We start from the raw sequence: 11,535 nt of genomic DNA on the forward strand, positions 1-11,535 counted from the left end.
GGAGCAGTGTCAATGAGAATTATTGTGTTCATTGGGAAATGCTAAACCTTCTGAAAGACTTGGCTGAGAAGGTTTTGTCAGATTTTGGTTAAAATATCATGAGCAAAGCGTTTTCAGCTCTGAGATGGAGATTGTGGTTGAGAGGGGAAGCTCATTTAACCTCTAGTTTCTTGATTGCCAGAAGACCTGTCTATGATGGATAAACCCTCTTGCTATGTCTGTGCTTTCCATTGATCCAAGCTGTCATTGCTGTCCTCTGAAGATCAGAACTATCCTGTGAAACTATGGAGACTTTTTTTGTGGGGTAGAAAATATTTTCCACACAACGCTTGCACCAGTCATTAAAAATGCACAACCTCAAAAAGAGGCAATAACTTAACTTTTAGCATCAAAACTTAATCATGGGCACAAGGAAACAGAATGTGAAAGCTGTTTTTGCAGAAGTTCCTCAAGTATTTATGCTGTGTATTGGAGAAATAAATCAAGTTCAAACTCTTGGTGAAACTTTCCCTTTAGGAAGCTTCTGGGAGTTGTGAATCTGAAGGCTTGGTTATGTTCTGGATTCAGAATGGATTCAGTGTCCAAATTAAGTGAATATGTGGTCTTGTTATAATAATATCATCTATAGCAATCAACTTCTATTAGACTGACCTCATCCTCAGCTTCTTTACAATTTTGGAGCAAAGGTATGAGAGGATCAGAAATACCTTATGCTACTAGTTTTACTGGGGCAAATACAGCTCTACTGGAGAGAAAAAAAAAAGATGATATACTAAAGAATCAAGCATCTTTCCTCCTCCTCTTTTTTAAAAAAAATCTCTCTAATTTCTCCCTACTTATGCTATTAAACAGTAGTTGGTATCTCTGAATATACACTTAAATCAATCTAGTGAAGTTCAGTGACTTTAGGTTTTTTCTTTACCTAGTACTTAAAAGAAAAAAAAAAAGGCCAAAAAAAACCCTGCATTAGAGTAATTGTTGCTGAAGAAGTTAAGATAATGTCTGTAATGGTACCTGAGGAAATACTGCTTCTAGAAGTTTAAGTCTGTAACCACAAAAAAAAATTCTATTCTTGCTTGCAAATGCCAGTGGGGATCTAGAGGGCTCTCTGGTTCTTTTAGGGCAAGTGCCCATGAGTCCTTTTCCAGGCAGATGACTGAAAAATAAAGTAAATAGAGTCTGCATTAAAAATAATCTGCAGCATCAAACTTCATCTCAAGCATCTTAAGGCATAAGAAGTGAAAAAAAAAGCAGTGGGTAGGTTTTCAACTGCTTGTCAGATCTGAAATCTAGGTAAGTAGGGGGAAAATTCTGAATTTGAAAGCTTTTTTTTTAAAAAAATAATTTTTTTTATTAAAAGAAATGTGCACAACATTTCCCAAGCTCCTTACAAAACGTCTCAGTCCCATGTGAAATGTAAATCAAAGCATCAACTGCAAATTCAATGCTAGGTTAATTTTTCAATATGCCCAGTGAGGCAACCTTTTAAATAAAGATTTCTTTTGTATTAATGATGTTCTTTACAAATGAGTGAGTGTTAAACTCTGTGCTCAGATTACTAGAGGGAGATGTACAAGCCATTTTCAGGGTCTGATTGGGTAGGCAGCTGTGTATCTGGATACCTAGCTCTCAAAACGATGTAAATCTTGGCAAAACTTGATGTGAAAATTTCTCCCATTTGTTCTCTCCATTGCAGCCAAAAGCACCATGAGAGAAGATGAGTTGTGTTGGTGAGTCTCCTAATTATACGCTAACGAAGGAATTAAAGAGCATTATTGCACAAGTTAATTAAATTTGTGATTTACACAAAGCATGTGTGATAGTTTGGAGTAAGACTATTCATGTTAAGGGTGATTCTTGAAAGAGAGGTTGGGTTTTAGGTGACGGGGTCCAAATACCTTTCCATAAGCAATCATGTCTCTGCAGCCTTCCCCTTGACTCTTCTGACCTGTTTTCTACTTTTAGGGCTGCCACGGACTTCATCTGTGGAATTTGTGGAATTGTAGTGATTTCATCCCTCACTTTAATCATCTACCAAAACCCGTCACCCTTGGACCTTCTTGCTCACTCCCTGCATTTTTTCTGCAGAGGTTTGGATCTAAAGCGCCTGAGATTCATTCTTAAAAGAACAATTTCTTATCCCAGTGCAGTAGTGAGGGATTTGGTGTCTCCACCTGCAGTAGTGAGGGATTTGGTGTCTCCACCTGTGCTGTGGGACAAGACCAATACTTCAGACAACTTCACAAAAAGTTGCTTTGAGTTTAGCTGGAGAATGGGAGAAAGTTCAGTGCCCCTTTCTAGACTAATTCAGTCTTCACTGTTGAGAACTATGTGATCAAGACACAGAATCCAGCATGCATTAAAAATTTTATTAGTTATTGAAGAGACGTCAGGGTACAAGTAGATAAATCCTTGTTTAGATAAACTCTTCTATTAAAGTTAAGTTTTGGCGTTTGTCTAGTGGTGTATACATTTGCTTGGTCTTACTAGCCTTTCAGATCTTCTGGCCACAAAAATTTGTGTACTGGGCAACTAGATTATTTTCTGTAGCTCTGTTTGTCTCTGAAGCAATTTCATAAGAGCTATGAAATTATGCTTGTATTGTATTCATGAGACTTTTTCTCCTTTAACTACATATTTAATGGGAGAAACTTGACTTTTATGAGGATAACTTCACCCTGCTATTTCAGAAGCTCTTTAGTTTTCTTAAGGTCTTTGTGCTCAAAATGGACTTATAAATAAATAAAAGATTTGTAGAGGTGTTGAATCTTGTACCTGGCTCATGTCAAAGCCACTAGCAGCTGTGGGTGATGAAATAAAGCTACTTGGACCCAGGTGCCAAAATGCAGATTTATGTCAGTAGCTACTTAAGGTGTACAACTTAGGACACTTCTGGCCTATGTTTCATGCTCTTTTTTCTTACTTTTTTTCTTTACAGACAGCCTTGACAAAACAAAGCAATTGCTAGGATTGAAATACTGCCAGCAGCTTTTCACAGAGGATGGATTGGTTATTTGTGTCTGTCCCTACTGCTGCCTTGAAATATGTTTCTCATAACTTGGCAGCTAATCTTAGTTTTGCCTGTGTGCTACTTTTTATGGGATGGGGACCAGTTTGGTTCTGGTACAGAGCCGCATAGAGAGATAAGGGACATGGGACCTGCATATCCAGGGCTGTAGGAGGAAAAGTGAAGAGCTCAGAGTAAAGCAGGTGATGTTTTAATCCCTGTTGAAATATTTTGTAGGCACACAATACTCAGCATCCCCACTGAAAGCCCCAATAATCAATACTTTTCCTGGTGCAATCATAGAACTCCTCCATGAAATGAAGTAATATTTATTTATTTGAGTATTTTCAATTCAATTACTGTGAGCCAAGGTGCTGAGGATGGGAGGAGCCCAAAAACTGGGGTTGTGTTTTCAGATGTGTTCAGGGCTGTATAAATTGGGTGCCCATTGAAGTCTGATAAAACTCATGCGTGTGAGCTATTATGTAAATACTGGACGCTTATGAATAGTCCCTTTATCATTCTGTGCAGTGCTTTGCCCTCCATCAGAATAAGTCAGTGCTTGCATTACAATGTTACATTCATTTATTCTCTTTTGCAGCTTCTTGGATGAAAATTACTGCTGTAATTTTATACAGCCTAAATAAGGGAAGGCTGGGGACTGGGCGTCTTTTCCTTGTATTCATAATAATCCCTTTGTGTTGAAAAGTGTTGCTTATGGCTCATTTTGTTTCTTGTCCCTAGGTTAATTTTGATTTATTAAAATCAAAAAAGGCAAACCACACAACTTTTCACTCTACTCTGTGACTTCTCACTTTTTTGACGTTGGCCTTTGAAGCAGAACTTCCCACATGTTGTTTTTATTATTATTTTTATGCTCATTGTATTTGACTTGTCTGTCTCAGCAGTAATACTCTTTTTTTTTTTCTCTTAAAAAGAAGGAACTAGTGAAGTGTGGCCTTTCAGTCTTTGAATAATGTCTGTTCCTCATTCAGCAGGGCTTTTTTTCTTAAATTCTGCCTGAAGTTATTTAATCTTCTTCCTGCATTCCCCCAAGTAACAGGAAAAAAAATGGTTTATGGATTGTACAGGACTGCTATTCAGATATTAAATATGCACAGAGCATTTGTGGTACATGGAGCAGTCCTCACAGGCTTGCCCCAGGTTGCATCCAAAAAATATCCTGTTTCACAGAATCACAGAATATTCAAGGTTGGAAGGGACCTCTAGAGATCATCTAGTCCAACCTTCCTACTCAAGCAGGCACACCTAGAGCATGTGGCACAGGGCAGCATCCAGGTGGGTTTTGAAGACCTCCAGAGTAGGAGACTCCACAACCTCCCTGTGCAGCCTGTTCCACTGCTCTGTCACCCTCACAGTAAAGAAGTTCCTCCTCACCTGGAGATGAAACTTCCTGTGCTCCAGCTTATGGCCGTTACCCCTCGTCCTATCGCTGGCCACCAGTGAAAACAGCCTGTCCCCTTCCTCCTTGCATTCTCCCTTCCTGAACTTATACACATTAATCAGATCCCCTCTCAGCCTTCTCCAGAGAAAACAGGCCCAGCTCACGCAACCTCTCCTCATACGAGAGATGCTCCATTCCCTTAATCATCTTGGTTGCTCTTCTCTGGACCCTCTCGAGAAGCTCCACGTCCCTCTTATACTGGGGAGCCCAGAACTGCACACAGTACTCCAGGTGTGGCCTCACCAGGGCTGAGTAGAGGGGCAGAATCACCTCCCTTGACCTGCTGGCAACACTCCTCCTGATGCTACAGTTTGCATCCACAGTGCTGTAAAAGCTGTATTGAGTTTTATTTAATTTTTCTGTTATCAGGCAATATGAACCCTTAGGTATCTGGTGTGGAAGTCCTGGGTTCCTGTCTCTGGTTTCATTGTTCTGTTTGATGGTTCTGTCCTTGGTTGCCTTTCTAGGAATTAGAGGAAAAGAAAAGCTCAACTGTTTTTAAAGCTCCCATGATCTAGAGTTCATTCACATCAGTCCCCATGATGGTCAGAGCGCTATTCGATGAGAGCAGATGTGCTCTTTGCATTGAGGTGTCTCACTGCAAGGATTGACTCCTCCTGCTTGGACTTGTGGAAAATCCTGTCCTGAGGATCAGTAGCTACCCCTTTTCCTTAGCCAAAGGAGACTTGCTGCCCTAGAATGTGAGGGGATGAAGAACTGGTGCCACTTCCAACTGCTCAGCAAGTAGTTTTGTGCTCTGTGCGCTCCCTTTGCCTTCTCTGTCTCCACGTGAACCTTGGTGTGAATGCTTTGGAGAGAAGAAAGATAACTTTAGTGTGTGAGATTACAAGCATTTAGCAGCTCTTTCTTCCCTCAGGAAGCCATGGCTGGCCCAACTCAAGTGACTGAGCAGCTCCTGACTCCAACTGGCAATTATCAGGCTGTTCTCACTCCTCTGCCCCTGCAGAAGGGAGCTGCCCCTGCTGCTTGACACTTAGTGGTCTCTGGAGGAGGCACAACTCAGTTGGCAACCTGTTATGCAGGATATGGAAGATTTGGATTCAGTTCCCCCTTTTCCTCTGGGAAGCTGTTCTCATAATAGTCTAAAAGAAGACCTTGATGGCTGGAGACCTTGTGTGGGAAAGAATGAGCACTAGATACCTTTTCCTCTCCACCACCCCAAACCTGGAAATGTAATTCCAGTCAGCCTGGTGGCATCTCCAGTTTGGTGCTGGTGAGTTGTGTAAAGGTGGACTTTAACTGACTCAGTCCTAGGAAATGAAGCCTAGAGAGAAGACACAATGCAGAAATGCTGCTGTGGTGGCTTTGCTCAAGCTCAACTTGGACTTAGAGGAAACTCCATATTTAGTTGACAACAGCATGAATCTTCCCTTGGAATCCTCACTTGTCAACTTGTCAGAGTTGATTACCCTGGATATGAATTCCTTTTTTTTTTTTTTTTTTTCTGAGTTTCTAAAGGGACTATTAGTAGTAATGAAACATTGATTATTCACTCACTTGTTTGTCGTTGATTATCAGGTTGCTTTCACAAGAGGCATTGGGTTGAGGGAATATATTGCCAAGTGCCAGAAGCCTGGACTGCTCTAACTTTGAGAGACTGAATCCAAAACTTGCATAAATGGCTTGGATGAGTTGGAGTTAATGGTTGCACAACATAACATAATGGCATGCACAATATAATTTTGTAGCTCATAAGCCACTTTCCTTTTGAGGAGATTTTAAAATATGTTGGGCTTACCTGGCTGGTAGATAGCATGGGACTCTGTGCTCTTGTATTTGGAAGGAGGCTGTTTATAGTCTACCGAAGCAGTGATTTTTCTTCAAGCCCAAAAGGTTTTATGATGTTCTCTTCCATCAAACTGGCCAGGAGAAGATGTGGCTTGTTTGAAAATGGTGAGAGAACTGGCATCAAAGTAGATACTGGGCACTTCTTTCATCTGCTCATGAGAGTAGATACTGTACATGCGCTGTTCTTCACCTGATGTCTGCCTGCTATAGTCACCTCTAAAGGTGGAAGCACTTTTGATTGCATGCTTGAATATGTTTCATGTTTTCATTTGGAATATTTTGTGGACGAGACTGTTTTCTGAAGTCTCAGTCTGCTGTTATGGGGGGAAATGGCCATGTTTGTCCCCTATGTGATTCATCTTCAAAACTTCCAAGTAAGTCTCTAGGCAGAGATAATAGTGGTGAATTGGGCTCAGTACTGTATTTACTTTGGGGTTTATTATTATTTTATTATTATTATTAAGAAAATGTTATTCAAAAAACAAAAAAAATTCTGCCATCATCTCAAATATGAGATTCAAAGCCAGTCATTTAGTAAGGATATTTTCAATCAACTTCTGCATCAGCAATCAAGTCCTTAGCACAACAAATATCCACATCAGTTAAGGATGTTTTCTATTTCAATTACAACCTTCTATAAACAGACATAAAATCACTTGTAATTGCTTCCAATAAAGCCTGGAAAATGCAAAGGAAAAGACAGCTTTCACCAATCATCATGAAAATATGATCCTAAAATGAATGACAGGGCTGTTTTATATAGTGGTTTTCTGAAGCATTTGGTGCACCTTGAGCAATAAAGTGTTGTATCTGTAGTCAAAATACATAGGGTGAGTTCCCTTGCGGTTGCTGTGATTTATAGCAGTTGGGGATGTGGCCCAGTGTTATTTCTTGCAGCTATTTGAGATTTGGCATCTCAGCAAGAGAGCCTCTTCAGTGAGCTATGCCTACCAAACAGTTAATGCTTTAAATATGAGAATTGACATTGGCTTCTTGTCTCACGTGTTGAGATTTGGCTACAGGGAAAATAGTTAGACCCTATAAAACGGAGATAGCTCTATCATGCTTTCATGTTTTAATTTAGCAGATCCTGCTCTCAACTGTGGGTTGTAGCTTCCAAAGGCAGTTCGGGGCAGTTTGATTTATTTTCTCCCTAACAAAGCAGGGAATTGCTCACCGAGTTACATCCGCAGTGCCTCATCTAAAGGAGAGAAGTTTCCTGTGCTGTGGCTCCAGCAGGTCAGCAGATGTTTTCCTCCTCTTTCCCATATAAGGTTTAATCAGCATGTGCCGCTTGCAGGTAGGATTTTTGACTCATCTCCAGGGGACATGTATGATCTTAAAGATTCACTGCTTTTATCAAATATATTAAAGCCACAGTTCAAAAACCAGCCTGTGTCAGCAGATGAGCATGCAGGTCCTTTATTTCAGCAGATGTCCCCAGCCTCTAAATTGCTGCAAAATATTGCGCCAATAAGGCAAAAGCAATGCTAACTGTCAGATGCCTTGTCCTGCCATATGTCGTGCTTTCCTCCCTTAAAGAAACGCCTCAGGATTTGCACAGGGACAGCATTAAAAATAAGAAGTTCCTGTCAGAACTCAGCTGTTCTGCTGGACGTGGTGCCTGTGTTAGTGATGGAGCTGCTCCTCATGGGAAAGGAACAGAAGGGCAGCCACTGCTTCCTCTCTCTTGCCTCCTAAAGGCTCGTTGATTAATATTCACTTTGATCTCAATTAGGATGACCAGAAAGCTTTCCTTTTTCCCCATGGCTTTTATAGGACCTTGATTGTATGGTGAGAAACACTCATCCAGTGTTAGGCCTGTGCCCTGAATCCTGAACCGTGTTTTCTGAGTGTTGGTCAATCACAGAAGGTCAAGTTGAGGATGAGGTGAGTGCTGTCCTTGCTGATGAGGTAAGCAATGTGCATCATGAGCACATGGAAGCATTCAAACAATGGGAAGGTCTCGTGGCCCTGAAATGTATGCTAGCTGTCCCTGTGAAACCCATGGAGATAACAGACAAGGTGGATAAGGTGGGGTTGATAAAAGCATTGAGTAGTTCTCTAGAAGGAGATCATGGTTTTTGAAGCAGCGGTCGCGCTCAGTTGAACTTGCATGGGAGGGGAAAGGACCTGGGATACAAACAAAAAAAGCAAAAAAAAAAACCAAAACAAAAAAAAACACACCTGAAAGAAAATGTGTCTCACCATTTCTGTGTGACCTCAGAATTTTGTTGGGTTTTCTGTCAGGGGTAACAAGGTGCAAAATGGATGTTGGAGCTTTTTATAATGTAATGATGGAGCTGTTCAGAAACTGAGATGTAAGTAGAATCATCGAATGATTAAGGTTGGAAGGGACCTCAGAGGTCATCTAGTCCAATGCCCCTGCTCATGCAGGGTCACCTAGAGCACGTGGCACAGAGCTGCGTCCAAGCGTGTTTTAACGATCTCCAGAGAAGGAGACTCCACAACCTATCTAGGCAGCCTATTCCAGGGCTCTGTCACCCTCACTGTCAAAAAGTGTTTTTTCAAGTTCCTGTGGAACTTTTGGTGCCTCAGCTTGTGGCCGTTTCCTCTAGTCCTATCTCTGTCCACCACTGAAAGAGGCCGCCCCCTCCTCCTCACTGCCTCCCTTGAGGTATTTATACACACTGATCAGGTCCCCCCTCAGCCTTCTCTTCTCCAGGCTGAACAGGCCCAGCTCTCTCAGCCTTTCTCACAGGGCAGATGTTCCAGGCCCCTGATCATCCTGGTAGCCCTGCGCTGGACTCTCTCCAGCAGCTCCACATGCCTCTTGTCCTGGGGAGCCCAGAACTGGACACACTACTCCAGATGTGGCCTCGCCAGGGCTGTGTGTAGGGGGACGATCACCTCTCTCGACCTGCTGGAGATGCTCTTCTTAATGCACCCCAGAATCCTGTTGGCCTTCTTGACCACTAGGGCACACTGCTGCCTCATGGTCATAAGTAGGAGTAAACAGAGTAGGTTAAACTTTTTCAACCCACTCGGACTTTGGAGAATCATTTTAAAGTTGGTTTAAAAAAAAAAATTACCTTAAATTCTGGTAGTCAACTCCCTCCCACCTTCATATTGTAGTGGAAGACTAGCACTATACAGCTAATAAGGACATAAACTCATGTTGTTTTTTGTTATTTTTTTTGCACAAGTTTTTACAATGGTGAGTGTTAAGCAATACAGAATTTTAAATGTTATCCATTTCCCTTTTTTGTCAAAAGTATTTATTGTTCAATATATTTTAATATGTAAAAGCTCTGTTTTTTGAACGTGTATTTCCTCTGTCTTTCAGTCTTTCAGACTCTGACTCAAAAATACCTGTTAATTTTCTCTTCCACTGCTTTATTACGTCTAGTGAATTTTCCTAATTCCCGAGCGTGCTCTCTGCTTTAAATAGCTCTTGAAAAAATAGGTTTTTTCATCACAAAGTCTTGCTGCTCAGTGCTCACATGTGAGCCTTGCGCGCACACAGCAGTTTCATCTCTCCAAATGTTCTTCTCAGTTAACATTTTGTTGGCGTGAAGATTTTCTTGGGGAATGTACCTTATTCTAGTATCATGAATTATTCAGTAAATTAGCAATCATTATTTATTGTAGAGAACAAGGTAGGTGCTTCAGTGAGGTGTGCCTTTGGATGCTTCATCTCTTTAAACTTACCATAGAATAATCTGCAAAGGGGCAGCTCTCAAAGCACTGTCAAAGATCCAGTGGAACTGCAGTTCATTCTCCCACCGTATGATGGAGAGGATCACTTATTTCCTTCCTTTGCTATTGTATGTATATGTCTCTACAGACTTCAAAACCGTAAAGCTGTTTCTGCATCGAAATGAAATATTCAGAAAGTCAGAATCAATGTTTTGTTCTGCTCGGTGCGCCAGGGGCTATTTCTGTGTCTTGCAGTAAATGAGTAATCAGTGAAAACAATGGCTGGACAAGGCCTTGGAACATGGATCTTCATCCCTGTCCATGTCTGGTTGATTTGAAATGTGTGGTTAGTGATGGCCAAGTTAGCTTGTCTTATGCTCTCTGTCTGTGCTTCTTTTGCATGATTTGCAGAGAAACTTTTTCCAAGCTGCTCTTGCTCATGTTTTTTAGCCAATAACAATCAGGTTTTATGTTCAGGTTGCTTTAGATTAGCTCCATCTCACTGTGTTTTCAAAGTCTATTGCACTTGAATCTAGCATGGTATAAAAACACTTTACCCTCTACTGTCAAATCTGTATAATAACCTCACTCAACCCCAAAATTTTTCTTATGCAGCAGGATATGGCAAATAATGGGCTGAAAAGGGGCTACTTGAAAGTTCAGAGTCCAGCTGAATCCCCAGAATAGCAGAAATACTGTAGATAACTGGCAGAAGAAACCAAAACAGTAGTAGAACTTGGGTTTTTTTTTGTTGTTGTTGTTGTTTTTTAACCAGTCCAACCCTTTTCCCCTTTTTTAATTAAAAATACCAAAACTCCCCCAAATCCTTCCTCCTTCCCTTTTGATTAGCCTGAACTTTCCAGAAACATTTCACTGCTCTCTGATTTGTTTTGCCAGACAACAGCTTAGAGCTCTTGGGCAAACTGGAGCTACAGGGAGGATTTTTTTTTGAGAAAGAAAAGTTTGCAAGAGTGTACAATCTTGGCTGTTGATAAATCCTCCCATGCCAGTGAGGAATTAGTCGCGGAGTCATGTCCTATGAGGCTGATGAGGAACAGGAGGGAGAGCTGGCCCATCTGAGGCCAAAATGATGAAAAATATCTGTAAATTAAGAGTATTAAAAAATACTTTGAGGTCCTCCCATGGGGGGAAAAATGTAGATGCATTTAAACAGCCACTAGCATAATTCTGCCTATAAAATAGTTTCATTTAACTTGTCTTTGTCCCAATGTTCCACCAGAATGTTCGTTTAAAGCTGAAAATTTAGATGCAATGGTCTTAAAGACTGAATGTCTTGGTACCTTAAAACAATATGTTTGTGTATCTCAAAAAATGTTTCCATGAGTGTGTGCTTCTTTTAATTTCTTTTCCATGTGATTGTTAAGCATTTCCAAAGACTTCCCTAAGTAATCTTGAAGGCCAAGTTGTTATTGCAGTAGTCCTCCTTGAAATGCATATGCCTGTTCACTCTAGGATTTACACAATACAGGCTTCAGTTGGGATAATAGATTTACATTTTCTTTGTTACAGACTCCTGCAAAATGTGTTAATACGGTTATGTGTTAATAGATGTTAATCTGTGATAGCTTTTTGT

Source organism: Nothoprocta perdicaria, unplaced genomic scaffold (assembly GCF_003342845.1).
Source record: "Nothoprocta perdicaria isolate Ctin4 unplaced genomic scaffold, notPer1 scaffold_178, whole genome shotgun sequence".
Classification (NCBI taxonomy): Eukaryota; Metazoa; Chordata; class Aves; order Tinamiformes; family Tinamidae; genus Nothoprocta; species Nothoprocta perdicaria.